Genomic DNA, 12,358 nt, shown 5'->3' with positions numbered 1-12,358 from the left:
CACTAAAGTCTGAAATATGATAAAGCACCTCTGTCTATTTTCTTTTGCAATACTGCATAAAAAAGACTCCTGAGGACTGAAGTCGAGAACATGTCACGGTGATGGACGATGTAAGTGTCTAATAACGTAAGAATGACTAAAATGGAATTTCAAGACCCCTGTAATGCCAAAAGAAACCTTCAATGTCTAGGTCTTTGAACTTGATTGACGTAGCGTGTTGTTTTTGTAGATTGTCCATGTTTAAACAAGTAAACATCCTGTCTGTTACATCCTTAGCGATGTAATGTGATTTTTCAAGAAAGTTTTCAGCACGTTTTGATCTCACGCTTTATCTGCATTTCATGCTGTTGCAAAATGCAAACATGACAGAGGAAAGATATTTCCTGCAAATATCATCTGATATACGGCACTCAACCTCAACTTAACTGCCTCGAGACAACTATTTGTGTGAGAACTTTATGAAGGAACATTATTGTAAAGACCGTTCTACAAGAGATGCTTGTTCATTATCATGTGTTAAAGGGCGACTAAGATGAAACCAAATATGAGATGTTGAGCTAGTGTGTACGTTTTACATTCATTGAATGCTGACTGGCATGTTTTGCTACGTATCTATCATGTTCCTATTATTACAGCAACGCATTGTCTTAGATTCACATATCACTAACTATAGCGTCTGTACCTTGAATGGAATGGACAAGTGCTCTTTCAGTTTCACTTCATTACATAATTGGATAAATGAATCAATGGAATAGTTTGTCTATTTTGTCGTTGAGGTCAAAGCATACTTCACCAGTATGTACCAGTATGTACCAGTATCTGACATATGGCTGACAGCTGGGTCTATTTTGCATGTGACCTGCCTGTATTGACAAACTACCTAAAATGTGTTTACCAGAACATATACCCACATTGCCTACTCTCTCTAAAATTAAATATTGTATATCTAAAAATGAAAACCTACCTTGTTTATATGCGCTCTATTCTAAATAGTGAACTAAATAATACATATTGACCAAATAAATATTTTCCCGAAACCGATGGAATAAAACAAATGGAATATGTTTGAACGATGTGCTGAAAAAGGAAATCCACACCTGGCTACATGCCTAGGCAACACAGACCTTTATAATCCCCCATTCTTCATGTTGCGTTGCAATCTGCTGGACCAGAGAAGAACATTTCTCGAATTTACTTTCAGCTGAAAATCAGGAGGCGCAAACAATGGTAGCCCGGAATTCCCACAGTGCCATATCATAAGTGAAGCACGAAGCATTAAGACATTTGGTGATTTAATAGATATGTACTTCAAAACTCATTGCGTGAATTGTTGAAGTCAACTGACATATATTAACTATGACCTAGTTAATACCATCGACGTCGCTGATTGTTACCCCAGATCCATATGAACACATGTGGTAATTGTAGTCAAGGAAGTGCATTGATGAAGGCCTCCGGCAAATAAAAAATGACAAATCAAAACATGTATTCATTAGGCACATTGTGATAAAGCCCCATTGCGATACATTAGGGCAACAACATTCAAGACTGGAATGTACATCCTTATTGTACTACTCATGTGTATCTATGTATTTGTTAGAGGCAAACATGTGTTTGCTTGACGAGTTGTTGTTGTATTGTACTTGAACCATTGATTCAATACATCAAAGAAAGAGCTTCAACACACAAGCGACCACGTTTCTTTGATTCAACGGTCCAGCTTTTCTAAAAAAGTTACAAATTACTACTACAGTAAATATTACAAGATCAACCAGGGACACACCTTTTTCACGTTTCAGATGAAACTGATTTTTGTATGACTAAATGATCTATGATCCCTCAAAATTCGTTCTTAACTATATCGAGTAAATACAAAACATCACGGCCAGAGGATAATCAGTCTCCATTATCTGCCGAAAAAGGCAGAACAGTGGTGAAAATCACATGAAGTGACCCATGTAGATCAGTGACAACACAGATCGCCGTGAAGGGTGTAAACATGGCCTGCTCTACCGATAGCACCCGCTTGTAAACCATAGAGGCAAGAACATTGTTACAAACGTGCCTACTGAAAACCCTTTTCTCATATCCAAGTGGTGTATGCGAAATTCGTAATTATTTGTCCAAGATTGATATGACCTACAGTGTGTTCATTTCGTTTTGACGTTTGGTTCACCCGCCATGTAAACACCTGGGTTCTCTTGCACAAAGTGAACTTAATTTTTAGTTCCCAAACTTAACGCAGGCCTACAGTCGCCATAGTGTTGATACCGTTTTGTGTAAGTTAGCCATTGTGTCATCATGTTCATTGTGAACATCACTTCACCATCACTATGGTGTTTGCTACATTAATCCGATCATCAATTTCGAATATTTTAACCAAACAGGATAGCTTATGGTTATCAAATGAAATAGCGTGTGTAGTCCTAACGTGTCATTTTTTTTAAGCAAACATGAGCTAGCGTGGTAAAGAAGTCGAACTGGTGTGGTGTATTTATTTTGTCTTATTAACAAGTAGAACAATAATATTTTCAGGTAATTAGACTACATGGCATCGAAATCCCCCGATAAATTCCGACAGTATCCCTTTCACGACAGAAACATGTAAACATAATTACATTTGTTAACGGTGAACATGTAACAGTAGTTATTCAGTACATGCACAGATATACACTCGACACTTAAACAATTCTGTTTACATAAACTTCCATATGTATCCAGTCCTCCTTGCAAACTGAAACTGTGAGGTGGGGAAACACGAAAAGAGAAAACGACACTTAACATTGCTGTTACTCCACAATCTGAGTACCGTTTCGATTTCGCTTTAAGTTCACATTTCACATTCAGTGAATACCATTGCGTTGGGTTTAACGCCGCGTTTAACAGTATTCCAGTTATATGACGGCGTGTCAGCTTAATGTGGGAGGAAAGCCCGAAGTGATGCAGGCCTCAGACGTTTACCACTTCGGCGAAACCCATGAGCACGGGTATGGTGCTGACAAACCTAGAAACATAATTGGGGCGAACCGGCATTCGAACCCACAATCATAGGTTTCTGGCGTGCCCAAGGGACGCAACTCTGCACAGCGAATCGCGGCGCCTTTGACGACTGGGCCACTCGTGCCCCCTGAATATCATTGAAGAAGCAGATATAATTTGTCTCACTGAAACGGTTCAACTACCGGATTCTATTCTTCTCCGTGTCTGAAGTTTGTCCATTTCATGCAAAGCACTATGGGTAATACCGTATTACCCATACACCCATCGCACATAGGAAGGACAGCGGATGTTACTGCAAGAGAATCCGCCTTCCTCTTACCACGAAGACTAACGCTAAAACGATTGAAAGCCTGATTAAATTTAAACTCACTTTGTGCAGTGGGACCTTGGTGTTTCCAAGGCCTACGCCATGAAATGAAGAAAATGAACGTTGAGTTCTACTGCATTAATGCTTTCTACAACGACAACCAAAAAAGATACATGCAGGGCTATGCTTTGAGAAAGCTAAACGTCATAATTGAAGAAAACATACGGGTGGCTCTATCACCCTTGGACTAATCATGTCGAATTTTACTTGAATATAAGGCCAGAGTTTTCAATAGACGTGGAATATTTGTTGTCCTAAGTTTTGTTGTAATGATTTCTTTTACGATTAATGTTGTGCAGTTTGTTCAGAGGCCGCCGTCGAATGTCAGAAATATTGCTGTGCGGTGATGGGAATTCGAAACAAACAAACACTTACCCTTTATTCAAATTGTTTGAGTGGCGGGTACTACCAGTAGAGCAGGTAATACTCACACTTTTCTCGACTACCTGGTGCTATCACTGGTTTTCAGTTATCCATGTATATAGTTGTCACCAATATTTTGACCCGTGAAGATCCGGGTAAGAATTGATCCTCAGCAACCCATGCTTGCCGTAAAAGGCGACTACGCTTGTCGTAAAAGGCGACTACGCTTGTCGTAAAAGGCGACTAACGGGATCAGGTGGTCAGGCTCGCTAACTTGGGTGATGCATGTCAACGATCCCAATTGCGTGGATCGATGGTCATGATGTCAATCACTGGATTGTCTGGACCAGACTCGATTATTTACAGACCGCCGTCATATAGCTGGAATGTTGCTGAGTGCGGCGTAAAACAACCAACCAACCAACCAACAACCACTATTTGGCCTTTTACGAGTAATGGAATTTATTTCGGGACATAATGGAGCCTTATTATCCTTTGGTACTGGAGTTTTATATTTACTCGAAATACTTCTGAACGATTTTTAAAAGATCTAAAGGTATTATTAGTGATATAAAAATCAATTTGATCTTAATCGCGTGAGAAGTGTGTCACTGGCTGAGTCTTCACCATAGCAGTAATTTGTTTCCCGTTTAGAAAAAAAAACGTTCATACGATGATAGAAACGCGGTCGCTCGTCTTTGTGAAGCTCTTTCTTTGATGTATTGAAATCAGTTTAAGAGGTTTTAGTACAATATACTCAATAACTCGCCAAGCACACCCAGTGTTCGCTGCTAAGTAATACATAGAAACACATGAATAGTTAATATTGAATATCCGAAGCACGTTCATGAGATTGGGCACCCTGGGGAAAAGAAAGTCTGGAATTGCGTTGTCCTAATGTATCGCAGTGGCGCTTGACCTCATCTTCCACGTGTGTTCATATGGATTTGGAATCACAATCAGCTACGTCGATGGTATAATTATTGTTAGTGCATTGACACGTCACGTGACTTCATCAAGGCACATGCAATGAGTTATCAAGAAAACATCTATCAAACGTCCAAATTTCTTACATTTCAGTGCTTAACTTGGAAATATAGTACTGGGGGAATTGCGGATTTCAATTATCTGTCCCCAATGATTTCCAGATCATTTGCAAATGTTCTCGCATATTTTTAAAAAAATGATAAAATCAAATCTTTTGCACGAGTATTCAGTAATTACTTCTGTGTATTCAATAACTCATAAATGTACGTACATGTATATGTAACCGTCAATTATTGTGCGAGGTGTACAAAATAACTTAACATACTCTGGCTTTTACATCACAAAATCATGAAGAATAAAAGTGTTATTGTCATAGATTTTTAGATAAGCGACCACAATTGGTGGAACCAACATTCAATTGCTTTACAAAAAGTAACTCTTTAACGACTGTATTCACCAATCACTTCATTTCTAGGGAAATGTAAATTCATGAAATATGCTTGTGTGGCCAGTTAGATTGCTACGGACATATTGAAATGCACATTCGTTTCACAGAATGAAGAATGAGGAATTATGAAGGTATGCGTTGCCTAGGCCTGTTGTTTCATAGTCTTCTATGTAGATGTATTTTTTCGGCCTACCGTTAGAAAATATATTTTTTTTGTATTCAGTTGGTTTCGGGGAATATATGTTTAGTCAATACCTGTTATAAGTACCACCAATCACCACTGTTATTACCTAACATGTACACACGAGGAGAGTTGATACATACCATAATGATGTTTATTTCGCTATCTAGACGAGAACTCATATGATCAAGGTAGGCTTTCAAGAGATATATTGTTATGTGTGGATGTTGATAGAATAGCATTAGGAGAGAAAACAGTCATGTGTCTACAAATGTAAATGCTCATTGACGTCATCAGCATCGACGCCGTAGAGTGTAGGGTCTTATATTTCGTTGTACATGTACATGAATGTCTTATTGAGCAGAGAAAGGCCTTTCTTACAAACAAAACATTAACGTACTGTGTATAGTAGCTATCTGAATTTTGGATCATTCATTACGAAATGTTTGATTTTTTATTTGATTTTTTCAATTTAGTGAAGGAAACGCTATATGTCCTGGTAATCACAGGTCTGTTGAGGTTGCGCAGAGATGCATTTGTGAAACCTGGTCAAAAGCAGCATGCCGTCGACGATTTTGTTTTGTAGTTTATCATTTGCACGGAGGGCACGGGCTCAAGAAGCATAGCTGTCAGCCATGGATAAGATAATGTTACATGGGACAGCGGTGGCACTCTCATCAAATAGTAGGAAAGACAGTTGAAATGAAACTGAAATATCATGTTTAGTAATGGATACACCCTACACTGTACTCCTTTGCACACACAAAAGAAAATTAAAAACGAACTCATTCTAGTTCTACACGCTGAAGCTAGTACCATGTGTAAATCATGACCAATGTGTCAGTGAATATGTTGAGATCAAGTGTGCAACGGTCCCCGAAATGATGTTCTTCCAGGAAGTTCTTACACAAATAGTTCTCTCGTGTCAGTTAAGCTTAGATTGTGTGCAGTATATTAAATGAACCTTTTGCAATAAGATTACGTTCTCCTTAAAATGTTAGGTTTGCATTTTGCAGGAACATGAAATGCAGATAAAACGTTGGATCAAAGCACAGTGTTTAATTTCTGCTCCGATTTCTGCTCGAGTGTCTGCACGGATTGGCAAAGTTAAATCAATGTAATTTGGCCAAGATGATCTGAAATCGTGCACTTACCATCAAAAAGCCATTTCCCTTCCACTGATTTACCTATCTGAGCTAGACATAAAGGAGATCGCCGAGGACGCCTCGTCTGTTTCATACTTAGATCCATTCACAAAGATTCAGAGTAAAAACAAAACACTTCCGTGAAGTCTGTATGACAAGAGGGATGACTTCAACTTTCCAATAGTCAACCTTCCCTTGGTGTCTACATTTCCAAACTTTAGAGGGACAATCGAGAATGCTCTTTCTACGAAGATTTAAAAGCTGTTGTTTGACCAAGGTGACAACATTCAATGCCTCAGTAAAGCTTACAAAAGGTTTGATGGTGGACATGCCGATGACATTTCCAAATTTGACACATCAGTGACAAAAATGATGTTTTTACAATTTACAATTTTGACTTACACCATATGTTTTTGTCAGGTCAACAATTGACTGTCGTTTGCATGTGTTTGTGGGGCAGGATACACCCCCTTTTTGGCGAACACCTGGTATCATCACTATTTGATGGTGGGTTTTGAAGGTTGTTGAAGACCCAACATTGTAACTGTTGCAAATTTTCGCTGAAGGCGTTCCTCCATTTCATTTAATGTAACACCGTTTATCATGAACTGTTTAATGGGCCTGTGAACTCTGTACTGAATGAATAAACTATTTGTAATTTGATGGTGATTCATGGACGCATACTCATGACGTGGTCGTAATTGTACAAACGGATAGGCCTTTTGGCAAACATTATGAATAAGGAAAGGGCCTCGTCGCTTGTAGTGGGTATACCTTCGTACGTGCTGACGAATTTCTTGTAAAATTACAATCGCACCTCTTAACATATACCAATCAGCATATCTAAATGTTAACATGACAAATCTAAACAAAGATTCTTATCCATAATTTTTTTAACGTTTTTTTCTAACAAGCGACGTCCTTTATGTTTAATCATTCCTACGTTATGCGGCACATCATACTTCACCATGACATGTTCTCGACCTCAGTTCCTGGAGGATTTTGTATGTTGTGTTTCGAACGAGAATGGACAGTTGCGCGTCTGTTCTACCCAGAGAAAATGTAGTTGTTGCTCCATCTCACTAAAATCTGCTGTCTAGGCTATACGAAGAGTTATTGCTCTTGTCTTGTGTTGATCAGTTAGTTGCAACATTGTTTGTTTTTAAGACGTAAATCTAATATGTCAGTTTTTATTGTGTTTGCCTTCCGTGGACAACGTCCTGGTTATTTGATTAAATCAGTTTACATTTCTTATATTGGGGCACCCTGGAACCGGTAATGTAGGGTGATTGGTTAAATACACCGATCGTGCACTGCAGGCCGTTGGTTGTTCCAGTGTTGTTAAGGCGGGTAAGAAGGTGGTGAATGATTGCTCTGGTAACACTGAAATGCTGTACAGCTCCAATAGCAGATGCGTCTGCTTCAGGTATACCAACATCCCTTTCATGTTGATTTTGTGATAATCGTGGCATTTTTTTCTGAGTGTCAGATTCATTTCCTTGTGATTTTAATTGTTGTTAATACAGGTCTTTGACTATTTCAGACGTGTTCCCTAAGCATGACGTACTCGATGTTTGGCACATGTTTTCATTGGTTTCACGTCCTTTTCTGTTCAGGACATGCATATAAATACTACAGACTTGGTTTGCAGTGTCAGATTCATTTCCTTGTGATTTTAATTGTTGTTAATACAGGTCTTTGACTATTTCAGACGTGTTCCCTAAGCATGACGTACTCGATGTTAGGCACATGTTTTCATTGGTTTCACGTCCTTTTCTGTTCAGGACATGCATATACATACTACAGACTTGGTTTGCACATTGACTGTGCTTTGTTGGGTTTTCGAGACTATGAAACACCAGACAAGACACATCAATCAAAAAGCAAACTTGTATACGTTCCTTTTTGATGAGTATAGATATAGCTGCACGAAAACAATCAAAGTTCCTGAGTTGTGAGACAGTTTTACTGGAAAATGTGAAATGCATTGGGAATTATGAAGGTCTTGTTCGCCTTGGCATGTGAAAATTCAATGAAAATCGAGTGCTCACTGATCCATTGACCGGGGTAATAATAGTGTAGCGCTATGAGCATCCACTTGGTGAATGGAATCTGGCGCATTATAAATGCACTTATTATTATTATGTAACATGTACATTGTATTCAATTGTCTCACATGTACATTCGTTTCCTAAGTATGACAGTCAACATCTATTTCGTTCACATTCAATTCTTTATGGAGAGATAACCAATAGCCCTTCAATCAACCTATTACATGCTATGTACGCACACTGGGAGACAATGAACGCAAACCCTTGGTATTTATTTCTCTATTTAGACTAGAACACATATAAACAAGCTATCTATAGGGGGCACGGGTGGCCCAGTCGTCTAAGGCGCCGCGATTCGCTGTGCAGAGTTGCGTCCCTTGGGCACGCCAGAAACCTATGATTGTGGGTTCGAATCCCGGTTCGCCCCGATTATGTTTCTAGGTTTGTCAGCACCATACCCGTGCTCGTGGGTTTCACCGAAGTGGTAAACGTCTGAGGCCTGCATCATTTCGGGCTTTCCTCCCACATTAAGCTGACATGCCGTGATATAACTGGAATACTGTTAAAAGCGGCGTAAAACCCAACTCACTCACTCAATCAGAGAACTCAACACACACCTTCGAAAATTGAAGCTGTGCGTTTTGAGTGTCAGTTGAAGGGATTTGAGAAAAGAGGAACTGTTTGCATATTCATTGTCTAGTTGTTAGTACCATAGCTGCGTACCTTCCCGTGCAACATGTGTTATTAACAACTTATCGAATGGCCTAGTCTGTTCCTAGTGTGTATGGTGGCCGATCTATTCAGGGCATAGAACAATCAACAAATATGACATTTGCTTTTTTGTACACCCAGTTCTGATAGAATTGATAAGCCTTTGTTTGCACAAAATAAAATGGTTTTGATATATGTGCTGCTAATGCCTGATTTCAGCTTCGTGAAACATAACAAATTTTATCAAACGTTTGAAATAATAGTTAAAATTTATCACATTCCATCATGAAAACGAAAGCTTAAAAGGAGTGACGTTTTAAGAAGGAAAATAATAAGTCAATAGCACCGAATGCACATAGGACACATGGTGTTTTTTGTTTGGCCGTAGCTTCATCAGGCTTTCACCTCCGTAAAATACTGCTTTGTCAGGTTTAGCATTCCACTGTCTTTCTGATGTGTTTTTTAGTAGGGACGCTGAAAGATATATGTTCCCTAAAGTCTCACAAAACATAGTCCTTCCTAAGCAACAAAGTGGCGAATTACGTGAACGGATATGTTCCGCTTTCGAGATGTAATAGGTACCAGAATAAGAATGCTGGTCGTCAGTGTGATATATTGAGGAGCATTATATACGTTATAGACGATATTAAAATAACTCAATGTGTCAAATGTGATTCGATCAAGCAATGAAGGAATTTCCTAAATATTTCAATCACTTTACAAATTGACCGGCACTCATTATATTGCAGACTGACTGATAAAATGAATTAGTTCAGACTAATTGTGCTAGGATTAGAAAATACAAAATAAATCTACATTGAATTTCGTTTTCTCGTAAACCTCTCATTTTCGAATGGTGTGAAGGAAATATGAGTGAAATATGATTGACAGAAATAGTCCGCAATCCGGAGTGTCCGGATAAGCAGGGTCAGTGCGAAGTCGCTTCCTCAGGCAGCCAATTCGTACATTATAAATGCATGTATCGCAGTCCGTTTTGTTAAATAATTTAGGTCACTATACATAACATTCTTTGTCATAAGATAAAAAACATCAACAATATCCGTAAAGCATAGTCACTGATTGCCAGCAGAGAGGATCAGCTATTGGTTCTCATGGCACTGTATCCAAGTTCGTAATAATTATGGCAGCATTCGGACAACGCCATTCAATAAATCACGAATGCGTTTGAACTTCACTTAAAAAGATCAATTGTTGGAATGAAAGAGAGCAATTCAGTGCTTACTTAGCACTCGTTAGACTTCTCTACCACACCAATAGACTTAAAGACTGTCTTTTCCCAAAATAAATGAACAAAGTCGTTTCTGTTTTGGTGGTATGTCATTCGGAGAAGTAACATGTTGAACCAATTACACCTCAAGTTGTAAGCACACAGACCAAAATGTTAGACTGAGTGCCATCACTGCTTCAAAGTGCTTAAGGGTATGTGTGCGGAATGTAGTTCAAAGGAACGTTTGGTGAACTACTTTATGATTCAACGTTACATGCGGATTATAATCGTGCACCTATGTACTACTTATATGTAACCTTCTTTGAAGCTCCACTTGAAAAGTTCCAACTTTGATGCTCGAAAGACATCGTGACACATCTTCACTACTTCTTGAGGCACAACTTGTTACAATGCACAAAGGCACCTTTACCGTCAGGAGACGTATGAAAGTAGAAAAATTACAGTTTCTCTATAAATGAGATCTCTTAATGTTTAAGAACCGGATGTTATCCATCTTTTGTGATATTATCAGATGTTTGGAAAAATGATGAACACGGATGTTGAATTAATACAACATGTATATGGGTCATGCTGTTCAAAGCTTTGACCAAGTAAGTAGACAAGTATAGCACGAATTACTGTTTTACTGGACAGGTTTTCTGCGCCCTGAGTGGAGACCGCGCATTTGTACACAAGTGGTGTTTCTTGATGTCATGTTATTTTCTTAATGTATATATCAGTAGACATATCAGTCTTTGTTGACTATTTTCATACTGACGTGTTTGAACTTACAAATAGTTCAACAGCGTCTGCCTCTAAAACAGCGATCTCTTAAATGTGCTGAAAATAAAGATGTTTTCAAATATGCAGGTGCTAGTCGAACGATGTGATTCGAAAATGTAGATGAAGTATGGTTGTCTCAGTCAACAAACGAATTTGAAATGAGACTTACAGCTTATCCTACTGCGATCCCCTGTAAACAAGCAGCCACCGTATCTGTGCCATCGACTTATAATTACTTTATTTTGATATCACTATTCTGACGGAGCAAATGTTAAATTGATGCTATTTACAACAGTCTATTTTATTTAGCAACATAGACGAAAGGTCGAATTACTTGTTGCATGCAAACGAAGAATTGATTCAGTGCTATCTGGCGAATTTCTTTTTAGTACTGAACGAAAACTAAAGCAAAAAACATCTCCATCATCATGAGAAGTCACTCCTGACTATATCAAAAGCATTTGTGCATGAATCATTATCAATTATTGCTGATGTCAGTTTACGATGAGGTGAGCATCTCCTGCCTCTCTAGTGACACCCGTCACAAACACATACAAGGGCAAGTCAAGTGCTATGCTCGACAGTACCTCAAAGTTGTGAACTTGAGGCACCAAAGGTTGGACCTCATGGAATATTGCTCGACATAAAGTGAAAGTTGACTTTTGGAAAGTAGAAACCATCGATCTTGTCATACAGTATTGTGGATAGCTATTGTTGCTCTGAATGTTTTTGACCTATATATCAAACAGATGAGTCGGTTGAACTTGTCTCTCATTTGTAGTTCAGGTAGGTAAAACAGTGGAAGAGAATTGGCAGTTTCTTTATTTTTGCACAGTATCAGATCATAGATACACCTCAAGCTGAAATTAAACTTCCTGGCCAAATTCGCTTGTTCTGAATTTGCCAATCCGAGGGGAAATTCTTGAGATGGTATTCGTGTAGGAGAATGAAACGGTTCATGGTTCTTGGCAGTTTACTTATTGTCGAAAACTGTTTTTTGTCCCATAAGTTTAAAGCATCATTGAAAACAACGAACTGCAACTTTTAACAAAAGAAAAAAACGTTGATCTAAGCTGCAGTGTACATACTGATAG

Source organism: Haliotis cracherodii, unplaced genomic scaffold, assembly GCF_022045235.1.
Source record: "Haliotis cracherodii isolate W230 unplaced genomic scaffold, xgHalCrac1.p SCAF_19, whole genome shotgun sequence".
Lineage (NCBI taxonomy): Eukaryota > Metazoa > Mollusca > Gastropoda > Lepetellida > Haliotidae > Haliotis > Haliotis cracherodii.
Note: the sequence above shows the minus strand (reverse complement) of the source record.